Genomic DNA, 14438 nt, shown 5'->3' on the forward strand with positions numbered 1-14438 from the left:
TGTGTGTGAGCATGCGCATGCGCACCCATTTAATTTGCTTTTGTATTTTAGTCCATGAGTGTGTAGGAGTGTTTTAGCATGTGAGCCATGTGCTAGAATGAGACAGCAGGTTAAATCATAAATGTTGTCTTGAAACCCTGGTGGAATTCTCTATTTCCATATCATGGGCCAAGGAAGCACAAAGCAGCTGAGTTGCAATGTTATCATTGGATATCTTACCATCCCAAGATAATTGTCCCATACAACCTTCAATAACAGTGTACTTGGAAATTGAATCTCTTATCAATGCCATGAACAAATCCCTGAAAGTTGGATTGTAGCTATTAATATTAGCCAATTGCAAATTACCTATTATCAGGGAAGATAATCTGTGAAAACCAGTACAAAGACCTTTGTTCTTGTATGTCCATCTTTCTTAAGAAGTAAAACTGTGGATTAAGAAAATAAAAGGGCTCAGAATTATCCAAAAGATGGTGATTTTATCAGTGTTAGCTTCATTCAGTAAGGTTTTAATCCATTTATTTGACTAGAATGAGATATAATTGATCAAGATTCCATCTCTAATAGTGGGAAGTGTGACAGGGGTTAGGCTGGCAGGGGAGGAGGCGAGGGTGAGGAAACTGGGAATGATATTTTAAAGAAAGGTTGTTTCTAATTTAAATTAAAAAAAACATACCAAAGTAACTCAGACTCTGCTAGCCTCATTCTTTTAGAGAGAAATGCAGATTTATAGTGTTTTGTTAGTAAGAAAAGTGTTAGGATAGTTTTTGTAATGTTGGAATTTCATCATTTGAGTATTTTAAGCACCTTTGAACAGGCTGTTGTAGAACAGCTTAAAATTATTAGCCAGTCAGTGAAACTTGTTCTGTTATATAAATGAGGGGCAGCAGGTGCTCCATGGCACTTTGAGAAGTATAAGGCAGAATTTAACTATTTTTCTCCATTATTTTATTAAAATTAGAAACAAGATTGTTTTACATGTCAATCCCAGTTCCCTAAACATCCCCTGCTCCCTTTCCCCACACTTACAAACTACCTGTCCCATACCATTTCTGTTCCTCGGGGAAGATAAGGCCTTCCATGGGGGGCCTTCAGAGTCTGTAATATATTTTGGCATAGGGCTTAGGCCCTCCCCTGTGTTTCTAGGCAGAGGGAGTATCCCTTTATGTAAAAAGGGCTCCAAAATAACATTCCTACTCTAAGGATAAGTACTGATGTACTATAAAGGGACCCATAGATTTCGAAGGCCTCATCATTGACACCAACATTTATGGGTTCTGGATTAGTTTCATGCTGATTTCCCAGTGATCAGTCTGGGGGCAAAGAGCTCCCACTTGTTTAGGTCAGCTATTTCTTTGGTTTCCCCAACCATGTCTTGCTGGCTTTGCTCATCACTCCTCCTCCTCTGCAACTGGATTCCAGTTCAGTTCAGTGTTTAGCTGTTAGTATCTGCTTCTAATTCCATCAGGCTCTAGGATGGCATACAAGTTAGTCATCAATCTCATTATCAGGGGAGGGCATTTAAGGTAGCCTCTCCACTGTTGTTTAGATTGTTAGTTGGTGTAATCCTTGTAGATCTCTGGACATTTCCTTAGTGCCTGATTTCACTTTAAACCTATAGTAGCTCCCTCTCTGAGGGTATCTCTTATTGTGGTCTCCTCTATTTTCCCCGTTCACAACATTCCCCCTCATTTATATCCTAATGACTCCTCTTCTACCAGGAATTTAACTTTTTACATCCTGAGAGCAACATAATCCATTTTAACCAGGCAGGGATCCAAACACGGAGAGCATGGCAATCACTATTGACTCCGTTTTATGTTTTCAGGCAGTCACATTGAATGATCAACTAGATGTAACAAGGAATGACAATTAGGGTTATGGTGTGCATTGATGTTTGTTAGACCATAAATGAAATAGCACTTTTGTCCCATTTAGGGATAAAAGTGACACTTCAAATTCTGATTCATCCATATTGTCTCTTGCGTTGTTAATTGGAGCAATAGACTGTTGTGATGGAGATTTTATTTGACCTCTAATCAGAAGGAAAATTAGATAAACAAAGGATGTAAAGAGTTTTGAGGCAGACAAAAATTGTTCATTCGTAGCAAAGAATGTGTATCCTTATAATTGTTTTGTTGATACCTAGAATTTTAATTGATTCTTCTGTAATAATTGATAAGGCTTCCAGAACATATGAAGAATGCACACACTCCCCCAGCCTCCTCCCCAAACTCTGGAGGAAACCACAATTGTCAAGAGGTTACCCTGCAAGATTCAGAGTCTCTGGCTACTAAGGAAATCAGACTTGATTATGGGATATCAGGTAAACCATAAGTTGTGTTGCTTTTCATGTTTCTTTAACTGTGTCCAAGAATGGTTAATGATGTAGCCTATGTGATAGTTCCCATTCTTAAGTACTGAGAATAAAATGAAACACATGCAAGTTTCAATGGAATAAGGCTGCGGGTACAGTCACAAGAATTTGTAAACAGTATTTGACAGTTTTTTTAAGACTGGTTTGCAGAGCTCAGAGACTAATCCAAGGAGTCGAAACTCTGATTCAGAAGCATAGGTTTCTTTTCATTTCAAGCTGGACAGACAATATCTCACTGCATATTAGGCAAATGAGATGCCAACCAGCCAAAAATAGAAGCTTTCAAAGAGGCAGACCACTAAGGATGAAGGCCACAAATTTCAGGGTTTCTATGGTTACTGAAGGAAGGTCATACAAAGTACAGAGTAAAGCAGTACAGCATATATATATATATATATATATATATATATATATATATGATACATTTGAGTGAGATAAGACACGGTCACAGGGTCTGTCAGTTGTACCCTGGGCTGGGGCTTCTATATGACCAACAATTAGCAAATGAATGTTAATAGGAATGGTAGAGCGTTACCTCACATTATCTCAGAGAGGGGCATACAGGACCAGGCATGGCACTATTGGTTTAAGGAGTTAAATTTAACTTCACCGTAAGAAGTTCCCTTTTCAGTGCCTAAGTTTATAAATTTTTATTAATTTTAATTTTGGTTCCTCATTTTCCCCTTTTCTTATAGGTAACACATTCTTGAGTTACCAGTGAAAAATATAAAAAGAAAAACTCTTGAGATGTTTGCAGTACAGGTTACTAAATTTGTATCAATTGTCATTTTGTACCTTATGTATGGGGCTTTCCTTTTGACATAGAATCTCAATCAGGGAAAAGTGTGTATTAAATTATTGTCAATTTGTTATGCTTTTAAATATTTATTTTCAATCTCATTAAGTTATATTCTCTTGTAGTGAACTTTAATCCTTCTAGAATTATTATTGTTACCTTTGTGAGCAACATGTTTTTGACTTTCAAAAACTTTTCTCTTTCTCATTACATAATGTTTTATTTTTTCAAGTGAGTTTTTAATTAATTATTTTAGTCTAAATATGTAAACCCACTTTCATGCACCTAAAGATAAAGACTCTCCACCTCTTTTCTTTCTTCTTTTGTTTTGGTAAAGGTTACATCTAACCTAATGGCATTGTATGTTTCTGTATGATATATTTGGGATTGGAGTCCTACATATCTGTTTGTCTCTATCTAAGTTAAAGGGATATAAACACTGATACAATCTGAATGTATGAATTCATTGCATTAGTTCTTACAAGAACTATTTTAAAATTGTTCTTTTTATCATAGCATTATTTAATTTCACAGAAGGACATAGGAACCTTCCATAGACAATTATATGCGTGCCATCTTGCTTTCATTGAACTTTGGATGGTGACCATACCCTATGTGTATGGATTCAGGTGGTCAGTTGTGACCCCTTATAACGTAGAGGTTCTCACATACTCTCTCTGTTTGAGGTTAGAGCATCTGAAGGGCAGAATCAGCATGTTCTAGAATAGAAAGAGCTCAACTTTTGCTTATTTAAGTGCTTCTCTAATAAACACCTATAATTATCATTTATCTTGGTTCTGGTAGACTCATTGAAACCCCACCTTCCATTGGATCCAGTGTGTTTATTTTCACAATCAGTTTGTGTGGCTAGCCTTTCCTGGAATTCTACTACACAGAGCCAACCTTGCCAGTCTCCTTCCCTTCAGAGTGTTAGATGTGGCAGTAATTTCTGAGATCCTGCCCTCTCCTTAGGTAGTTTCATGCTGGTGTCTGTTAATTACCTGTATATAATTAGGGAGAGAGAGGTCAAGAAATACTTTGTGAAATGTTTCAATATTCCATAAGAGAAGTGTTGAATAGATAATACTAAATAGATGCACCTCATCATCAGCATGAATAATTTCTTGCAAATTGTAACTTTGCAAATGTATTCATGTGATTATATTGGGGCCTACAAATCCTATTTTGTTTCTTTCTCTTAAGAGCTCTTTTTATATTCATTAAAACATGGAAGCAGATTTTTAAAGTAAAAAAAAAAAGAGAAATCTTATTAGGTATGGCTCTCACAAAGTAAGAAAATATAGTGTGTGTGTGTGTGTGTGTGTGTGTGTGTGTGTGTGTGTGTGTATGTATCCACATCAATGTTTATACTCTGATTTTATCAGACATGTTGATAGAGGCCTGTGATGCTAGCAATGAGGTAGTGGAGCAGTTAATTGTGATCAGGAATCAAAGGCCATCATGAATCTTATTACATATTGCTCAGTAATATCAAACAATAATTAATCAAATGAATAATGATCTTATTACTATATTATTTAACTTTATGGTATTATGGTTATATATTTTGAACCTCGATCTCATATACAACTTGGTGACCCAGAATTAAGTTTATACCTAAGTATATCCTTCACAGTTTCTACCTCTTATTCTTACAGATGGCATACATTTCTCAACACCCAATACTGTTATGGCAGTGCTGATGATTGAACCAAAGAATCTTTGCATTCTAGTCCATTAGAAAATTAGCTGAGCTTCACTCTGTTAGTAGCTACGATTAAGTGATTGTTCTGCTTCACACAGTTATAATTCTACAAAATCAATTTCTCAATACAAAAAGAAAAATCGTAGTTTAAATTGACCATTGTAATTGTGGTATGTGTCCTACACTTGCTTTTACTAACACCAAAGATTGGATTCATTTGAAACTCTAAATACACACTACAACACTTTGGAAATTGTTAGAATGAATTGAAAATCAAATTGTAAACTTTTGAAAAAATTCCTTTCATATTAATATCATCAACCTTTACTCAACACATATCATTTTAGATCTGTTTGTGAGAAAGAGGTGGTTACATACGAAGTTGCCTAATTCACTCTGGAAATGCTTTTGGTAAATTAACTTATCCCCATTCAACAGACAAATATGAAAACCTAGCCTGCAGGAGCTATCTACTCTCCCTCGAGATAATTGTTGATGTATCAGTATTTTCTCTTTGACTTGGAGATATCCTATTCTCCCTTTATACCAACAGAATCAAGGCTAACCTTCTGTTGCTAACTACTTAGTTCTGTCTGCATACAGAGTCAGAAAGTCATTTTACATTAGTGGATAATAGGTGACAATGGATGATAACTACACAGCTACAAAGAGAGGTAGGAAAAAGTATTCTTGATGATGCAGGTGTCTTTTACACATGGTTCCAATGCCACTTTTCCCAAAACAGACAGTTGATACATTAATTACTAAATTATTGACCGATTGTTTAGAGCTACTTCTAGGCTAGCTGTGTTCCAACCATTAAGCCATTTCTATTAATCTATATATTTCCAGAGGACTATAGCATGCCATTTTCTGGTATGTTACTCCTTCAGCAACATGGCATCTCTTCTCAGAATCTATGTCCCTTCTTCTATGCAGCCTTCTCCTGGCCTAGTAGCACATTTATTGTCCTACTAATGTTTAGTTCATCAACCACAATGAGAAACAAATATACAAAAGGACATAACACACCTAAATCCTCATATGTATCTAAATATGTTTTTCATTTCTTTCCATTTTTATAAATTTGTATTTAAATTATAAACAATCTTATTTTACATAATAATCCCATTCCTTCTCCCTTCCATACTCACCTTCCCCCACAAACCGATAATCCCATCCCCCAACCTCTCCACAAAGATGGTGAGACCTTTCATGGGGGATCATCAACGTCTGTCACATCCTTTGGTGCAAGGCCTAAGCAATCTAAAGAGTATCTTGAATGACACCATAGACATCCATAGGGAAATGACTCAAAAAGTACTTTTGTGTGTTAAAAATAAATATTGGTTACACTGCCACAGGCCCATAGAGTGCCCACCTCTCTCAAGAGACCCACACATTAAGGAGGACTAATTTGGTACTATGATTCATCACCATTTCTCAGAATGGAGTCTTTGTGCTCCCACTTGTCAGGTCAGCTGTTTATGTGGGTTTCTCCAGCCTGGTAATGACCAATTTGCTCATCATTTCTTCTTTTCTGTAACTGGATTCCAGGAGTTCAGGTCATTGTTTAGCTTTGCCTGTATTCATCAACTTCCATCATCTACTGGATGAAGGCTCTAGGATGGCTTATAAAGTAGTCATCAATCGCATTATAGGGGAAGTGCATTTAAGGTAGCCTCTCCACTATTGCTTATATTGTTATCTGGGATTTTCCTTGTGGATCCCTTGCCATTTGCTTAGTTCCATATTTCTCTTTAAATCCAAAATTTATGCCTCTATTAAGGTATCTCCTTTCATTCTCTCATCTATTCTTATACCTAATCAATCTTATTGATCCCTTATGTTCTCCTTTCTGCTTCTCTTCTCCCCTCCACTTTTTCCTCCCTACCTCCACATTTTCCAGATCCCAAAGTCTTCAGGATATCTTAAGCCATTCCCTTACTCTGAGGAACCTTGTATGTATCTCTTAGGGTCTTACTTATTCGTAGCTTCTCTGAAGTTGTGAATTTTAGGCTACTTTTCATTTTCTCTATGTCTAATATCCATGCATTAGTGTGTACCATGTTTGTCTTTGTGTGTATGCATTACCTAACGCTGTATGGATTCTTTTAGTTCCATCCATCTGTTTCATTTTTCTCCATTGAGCAGTACACCTTTGATTAATTGCATCACAATTTCTCTATCCATTCTTTAGGGACATCTTGGTTGTCTCCAGGTTCTTGCTATTATAATTACTGCTGTTATGGGACACAGCTGTACAGAGGTCCATGATGTATGATTTTACAACATTTGGGTATATGCCAAAGTGTGGAATTGCTAGATGATTAAGTACATTAATACACAATTTGCAGAAAAACTTCCATATGGACAGCTAAAAAGTTTGTGCAATTTTCACTCCCAGCAGAAACAGATAAGCATTCGCCTTTCTCTACAAATCTCCAGCATAAACTGTCCATGATGTGTTTTCTATAGCCATTCTGGCAGGTGTAAGATGATATCTCAGGTTTGTTATGATTTACATTTCCATGATGACTATGGATCTTTAGTGTCTTTTAGACATTTTAGATTCCTCTATTTACCAAATAAAACATCCAATGTATCAAAGACTGCAATGTGAATCCAGACACACTGACCCTCTTAGCAAAGTAACTGGGAGGTAGCTTTGAATGAATTTGTGCAGCAGACAACTTCCTGATCATAACAGTATCACAGACACTCAGATCGACAACTCAGTAAAGGAGCCTCCTGAAATTGAGAAGATTTTGTAAGGCAAAAGTCATAGTCAACCATATAAGGCAGCCAGCTCACAGAATGGGAGAAGAAATTCACCAACCCCACATCTAGCCAAGGGCTAATTTCTAAAATATACAAAGAACTGAAGAAAATAATTACCACAATAACAAATAATCAAATTAAAAAGAGGTTACAGAACTAAATAAAAAAGACACAATAGGGTTTTATTTCCTATGGAAAAGAAAATCTATTAATAAAAGACTTGGTGCAGGAACTTCATTGCTTATATTTAGTGAGATTAGGTACCGTCATGTTGGTTAACAGTTTCAGTTGCTTGGAAATGCCCAAACCTTTTGTCATAGGCTCAGTTGGAGAATCAACTCCATTGTATGGTGACAAAAAATTTGCACAATGGCGCATCCATTAGGAAATTAAAATCCCCAAGTGCAAAACTGCATCACAGTTGCTCCCTGTTTCTTGCACCCATGATATGGCCAGATAGATTACTGTCACAGTTGCCAGAAAACACTTGTGATCTGTGTGTCACAATGTATTACATCTTCAAATAGTAAACCAACCACACCCACTCATGACATCAGAATTTATCCTCCTGGACTTAGGCAAAAGTCAAAAGTGTCTATCTGGCTTTTATTATTTTTACATCTACTGCCCCACAGTTATCTACTAAGGCTTCAGTCTAGTATACATGTAAGTAAATGTATCATTATACCATTCCAGTTGATTTATGAACACTTAGAAGTATCCCATATTTTGCAGTTCCCAAAATAGAGCAAATCTAAAGTTTTTGTACTTTTTGGGAAAGTTTAAGGCTTCCGGGTGTTTCACTCATACATTTTGGAAAATTAGTAGTTGTACTTTTTAATTTTTTTCTCCATTTTTTATTTAAATTAGAAACAATATTGTTTTATATGTCAATCCAAGGTCCCTCTACTGACCCTCCTCCTCTACACCCTACTAATTCCCTACTTATCCCATATCATTTATAACCCCCTGGGAGAGTGAGATCTTCCATGGGGGGGCCTTTAGAGTGTGTCATATCCTTAGAGATAGGGCTTAGGCTCTCACCCATAGTCTAGCCTTAGGGAGTATCCCTCTATGTGAAATGGTCTCCCAAATTCCATTCCAGTGCCTCTTCACTGTTGCTTAGATGGTTACTTGGTGTCATCTTTGTAGATCTCCAGACATTTACCTAGAGCCTAATTTTTCTTTAAACCTATACTGGCTCCCCAATTGATGGCATCTCTTATTTTGCTCTTCTCTATTCTTCCCCATACACAGCTAGAACTTCTGTACGGGAAAGGACATAGTCAGCAATACAAAATGGTACACCACAGAATGGGAAAAAATATCCACCGACCCCACAGCTGACAAGTCTGATCTCCATAATTTACAAAGAACTCAAGAAGCTACTTTCCAGAAGACCAAATAATCTATTTTAAAAGTGGCATACAGTGGTAAATAGAGAATTCTCGATAGGGGAATGGCTTAAAGACACATAAAAGGTGTTCAACATCCTTAGCCATCATGGAAAAACAAATATAAAGAACTTTTTTAGATTTTTATAAGGATGTCATATTCATAAATTTCATAATAATGGAAAGACTCAAAGAGATGGAGTAATATTATAATCACATGCTAATCTAAAAAATATACAAAGCAAACTTTTCACAATAACAGTGTTTGTACTCATTTCAAGAGTAGAGGCCAGAATAACACAAATCATTTGAGATCCCAGGAAGGAGAGCTTCTAGAGAGGCCAGCATCATCACAGGACTCTCAATGTGACTCTGTGTAGCTGGGAAACAGAAAAGTTCCTCCCTTGTACATTGACTCATAGAGAATCCTGGCTAGTTATAATTGGCTTTCCTGCTAAATCTGCCCACCAATTGAACTGAGGCTGTGTTTTCTGCTTTCTCTTGTTAAATGTTTTTGGAGTTATTCACACCTGCCCTGAAATCTGTGCTTTTCACTGTGGTCCATTGTCTTTAAATTACCATAGGCTTTAATGATAGAAAACTCACATCAATGCATGTTGATGTCCAAGGATATAAGGGGAGAGCAAAATATGCAATGATTACCCTGTATTTCTGGTTCATGTGGCTTCCTGGACCCATGATATCGTTTCAAAGAACTCCAGAATGCTTGGACAGTTTCATATGCCTTGGGAAAGAGGCAAACATTGGTAACAGTGAATGTCAGGTACAAAATTGAAACTCATGATCACATATATTCCATGGTTAAGCAACAAGAATTGACACTTTTCTTGAGATTTCTAATAGATTTGTTTGGGGAATAAATTATATTACACAAGAAGAAGTTTCCAATCCCTAAGTCATGAGCCTACAGAGGCAAATGGATTAATTTGAGGTTTTTCGGTGTTTTACCTGAAATAATAGTGCACACTCTTTGGCAGAAGACATTTTATATGCTTTCTATAGAAACCAGTTTATGAAACTATTGTTGGTACAATGTCCTTGAATCATGTGGACAAGCTTGGATGTCTCAACAGGAGATTTTTCCATGTCAAGTATCTGAAAAGATTATTTGTCATTACATTTTGAGACAACAGTCTTACCTGTTCTCACTGAAAATAGATGTCTCTCCAGAGAATAGTAGTTTTATCTTTTCTGATCATTGGACTATAACCTGTGTTAATCTCAGATTCTTTTTAATTTGTGTCGGTATATGGCCTGTATAAGTGATTACATTGTTTCTTCTTTGAACATGAATAGCTCTAATACTGGAAATGGCATACTAGATTATAATATGTAAGCAGGATTTTGGGATGTTTTCTGAATTTTTTGAAGTGTAGATGGATTTCTCCTTCCTTGCCATTTGTTTGAATTTATTTATTAAAACAGTATCTTAAAGTATTAGCTGTCCATGTGCTACATATTATTCTGCTTGTGATCAGAGAGTATATGAAAAGAATAGGCTCCATAATATGGAAAATGATGGAAGACAGATTTTGCAAATTTTGACCTGACAAATCTTTTCGGGATTTTATGCATGACAGAGACATTCCATCAAAGTGCAAATGATTTCAAATACTTCATGTTACATGTTTTCTAGTTAGATAAGTCACAAATTCAGTGGAAACTTTCAAAGAAAACTCTTCCTATTTCACAGTTTTCAACAATATTTCATTGCCTCATGGATAACTCTCCAACTAATGTTCTTACTATGATAATACACTGCTTTATCCTTCTTAATTTTATATATCCACTAGAACAACTAGTTGCTTTTATGCAAACCAATCTGCAAAGTTCATTCTGTTTTCTAATCAAAATGAGTGTACAATACTTTTGAAGTAATATATTTGACAGGAAGTGGTCTGTGAGCAAGATCTTCATGTTTTTAAAAGGGTATTTCTGAGTAGAAAAATAAAAGAAAGGATGTGGAAAGAAGGAAACAAAGGAGTATTAACTAAAAATAAAACAAAACGAAAATATAAAAAGAAAATTAAAATGAATAAGGGCATGGAAAAATATTAAAAGATAAAGGATATAAAATGATAGTGAAAAGATAGGTAGGAAAGAAGAAGCTAATAAGGATAAAATAAATGAAACTAGAACTATAAACTGAGAAGGTATTCATTATGACTTCAGTAGTGTACATTCTAATTAATATAATTTAGATAATTTAGCAATACCCAATGGTAAAGAGGTCATGAATATGCTAAAGAAAAAACATAAGGGATAGTCTTCAAACATATAATGAAGATTATAGTATTTTATAATTTAATCTAATAAAGGTATATTTAATACAACAAATTGTCTTATTCCACTAAGAAGACCATTTCTCTCATGCTCATCAAGACCATTTTACTTCTCAAAAATTCTGTAGGGTTGAATCATCCTGGTTTTACCTTTAAGCAATTTGCCACAGATAGTGTTTTATATTTTATCTTTTTGTTTTTGAGTTTTCACAATTTTAAAGTTATATGAAACTGGAAAGGACACAGCATAAATGGGATGTTTGGGAGTCTCCATATCAAACAGAAATGACAATCACATCATAATCTCAATAGTGAAATAAAACAGCAAACACTAAGAAGATCAAAATTATCTCTTCAAATGTAATGGTAGTCAAAGAGTAGCCAGGATATGTTGCATCCCCTGAACATGGGTCATCCTTTGATATAAAGAGCCAATGAATAGGTAGGGAACCTGAGGGGAACGCCATAAAATTTTTATCTGTCTTTAGAATTCTGGTTTCTCTGTTTTCCACCGAGCATGAAGAAACTCCTGGAAAGTTCCCAACTTACGCAGACACTATATGGAGACTTCCGGAATAATACATTTTGCTTCTTGCTCAAGTGTGAGATTGTGACTTTTAATATTTCTCATTCAAGTATTCTACTTCCCTTTACACCTTGGGAAGTTACAGAGTCCATCAGGTCCTCTAACTTTAAATATCCTTGAATTCAATAGAAGAAAGATCCTTGACCATGGCTACAGAAAATAGACTCTAATATATACTTGTATAGTCTTTCAAATAGGTTAAGTAAGACAGATAAATCATTAGAGAATAGAACCTTCCACATGAATGTTAATCCCGTTTAAGATATAGCTTGAAGCTGGGAGTTGGTGGCACATGCCATTATCCCCAGCATTTGAGAGGGAGAGGCAGTTGGATCTCTTTAAGTTTGAGAATGGGAAGGGGAGAAGAGGAGGGGTGAGCAGGACCTGAGAGAAAAAGAAAGGTGGAGTCTGAGGAAGATTAGAAGAAAACATGAAAGGATATACCATAATAGAGGGAGACAATTTACTATTACAGAAAAATCAGGCACTAGGGAAAGAGATATAAAAGTTGACTCCAACTAACAATCTAAGCAACAGAGGAGACACTACCTTAAATGCCCTCCCCTGATAATGAGATTGATGACTGTCTTATATGCTATTCTATAGCCTTCATCCAGCAGCTGGTGGAAGTAGAAGCAGACACCCACAACTAATCACTGAACTGAACTGGAATCCAGTTGCAGAGAAGAAAGAGTGATGGGCAAAGGGGTCCAGACCAAGCTGGTGAAAATCACAGAAACAGCTGACCTGAATTTGTGGGCGCTCTTGGACCCTAGACTGATAGCTGGAATAGGAGCATGGGACTAATCCAGACCCCAGGAACATGGGTTTCATTGAGGAAACCTCGGGAATCTAAAGGACCTCATGTAGCAGTTCAGTACTTATCCTGAGCATATGTGAGGAACTTGGGAGCTCAATCCAAATAGAGTGATACTCTCTGAGCCAAGACACACAGGGGTGGGCCTAGGCACTATCCCACAGTATATGATACACATTTATGACCCCCTGTGGTAGGTCTCACCCTCTTGGGGAGCAGAAAGGTATGTGATAGGTAAGGTGTTAGGTGGGGGTAGTAGGGGAGGAAGGGATGTAGTGGGAACTGGTATTGACATGTAAAACATTCTTGTTTCTAATTCAAATAAAAAATAATTCAGAAAAAAGAAATCGCTTGAAATCTTACACAATGGATGTAACAATGGAAAACTCAACTCTTGATGGACATTTCCAAGTCTTATTTTATTACTACAAGTTTACTCCTTAAGAAAGAGGATATCATGTGAAGGGATGCACTCTTGGCATGGACACATGGGGGAAGGCCTAGGCCCAACCCAGGATGATGTGGTGGACATAAGGAGCCCCATCAATGTCCCTACCCTGACTGGGAATTAGAGGGTGGATCGTGTGTTGAGGCATGTAGGATGTTGGGGAGTAGGGTTTGATGAGGGCTGGGGGGAAGGGGTATGAGAAGGGATTGACATGTGAAGCAAGCTTGTTCCTAATTTGAAATAATAAAAATTAATTACAAAAAAAAGAAAAAAGAAAGAGGATATCAGCTGGGCATTGGTGGCACACACCTATATTCCCACCTATATCTCAAACTGTATTCAGTGACACTATATGCCATTGATTGAGTAATTGTTGTAGATACAAGTCTATATTGTTCATGGCCTTGTCCATTGACTGATTGGAGTTACCTACCACCTTGTGAATATTAAAGGCTGTACAGGACAAATGTATTAGATAGTAAATTACCCTATGAAACAAGTGGTTCTCAGGTTTTCTTTAATTTTTCTTCCATTGTAATGGAGAGGATGAGTCCCACTGGGATTCCAATGCAAAAATAATGGTATTAAGTTATGACACCATATCCAGAAATTAAGACAATCCCACTCAATCATGACCTCACATTACATATTCCTTTGCCTTCTGCTTTGCAATAACTATATCTGTAAGCTATAAGCATTTGTTGCTTCCTATCTCCCAAAGGTTCCTTATACCACTACAGGAAGCCACACATGTATGGGAAGTCATATACCCAAAGGATGCTCAATTACAACACAAGGACAGTTGCTCAACTATGTTCATAGCAACATTATTCATAGTAGCCAGATCATGGAAACCAACTTCATGCCCTTCAACTGCTGAATGGATGAAAAAAATATGATAAATTTACACAGTGGAATACCAATCAGAATTAAAAAATAAATGACATCCCAAAACTTGAAGGCAAATGCAAAGAAATAGAAAAATCCATCATGAGTGAAGTATTCAAGAAACAAAAAATAGTATGTACCCACCAGTAATTGAATATAAGATATAAAGCCAAAAATAACTAGCTTACAAGCCAAAACTCTGGACAAGCTACAACCCTCTTGCAGAAACCGCTGTAAGGAGATTCAGAAACCCACCACTAACAATTTCACTAAGCTCCGGAAGTTAATTCAAATAAGAAAGGAGAAATATTATGAACAATGGAGTCCAGAGCATGATGAGGAG

Source organism: Cricetulus griseus, unplaced genomic scaffold, assembly GCF_003668045.3.
Source record: "Cricetulus griseus strain 17A/GY unplaced genomic scaffold, alternate assembly CriGri-PICRH-1.0 unplaced_scaffold_3, whole genome shotgun sequence".
NCBI lineage: Eukaryota > Metazoa > Chordata > Mammalia > Rodentia > Cricetidae > Cricetulus > Cricetulus griseus.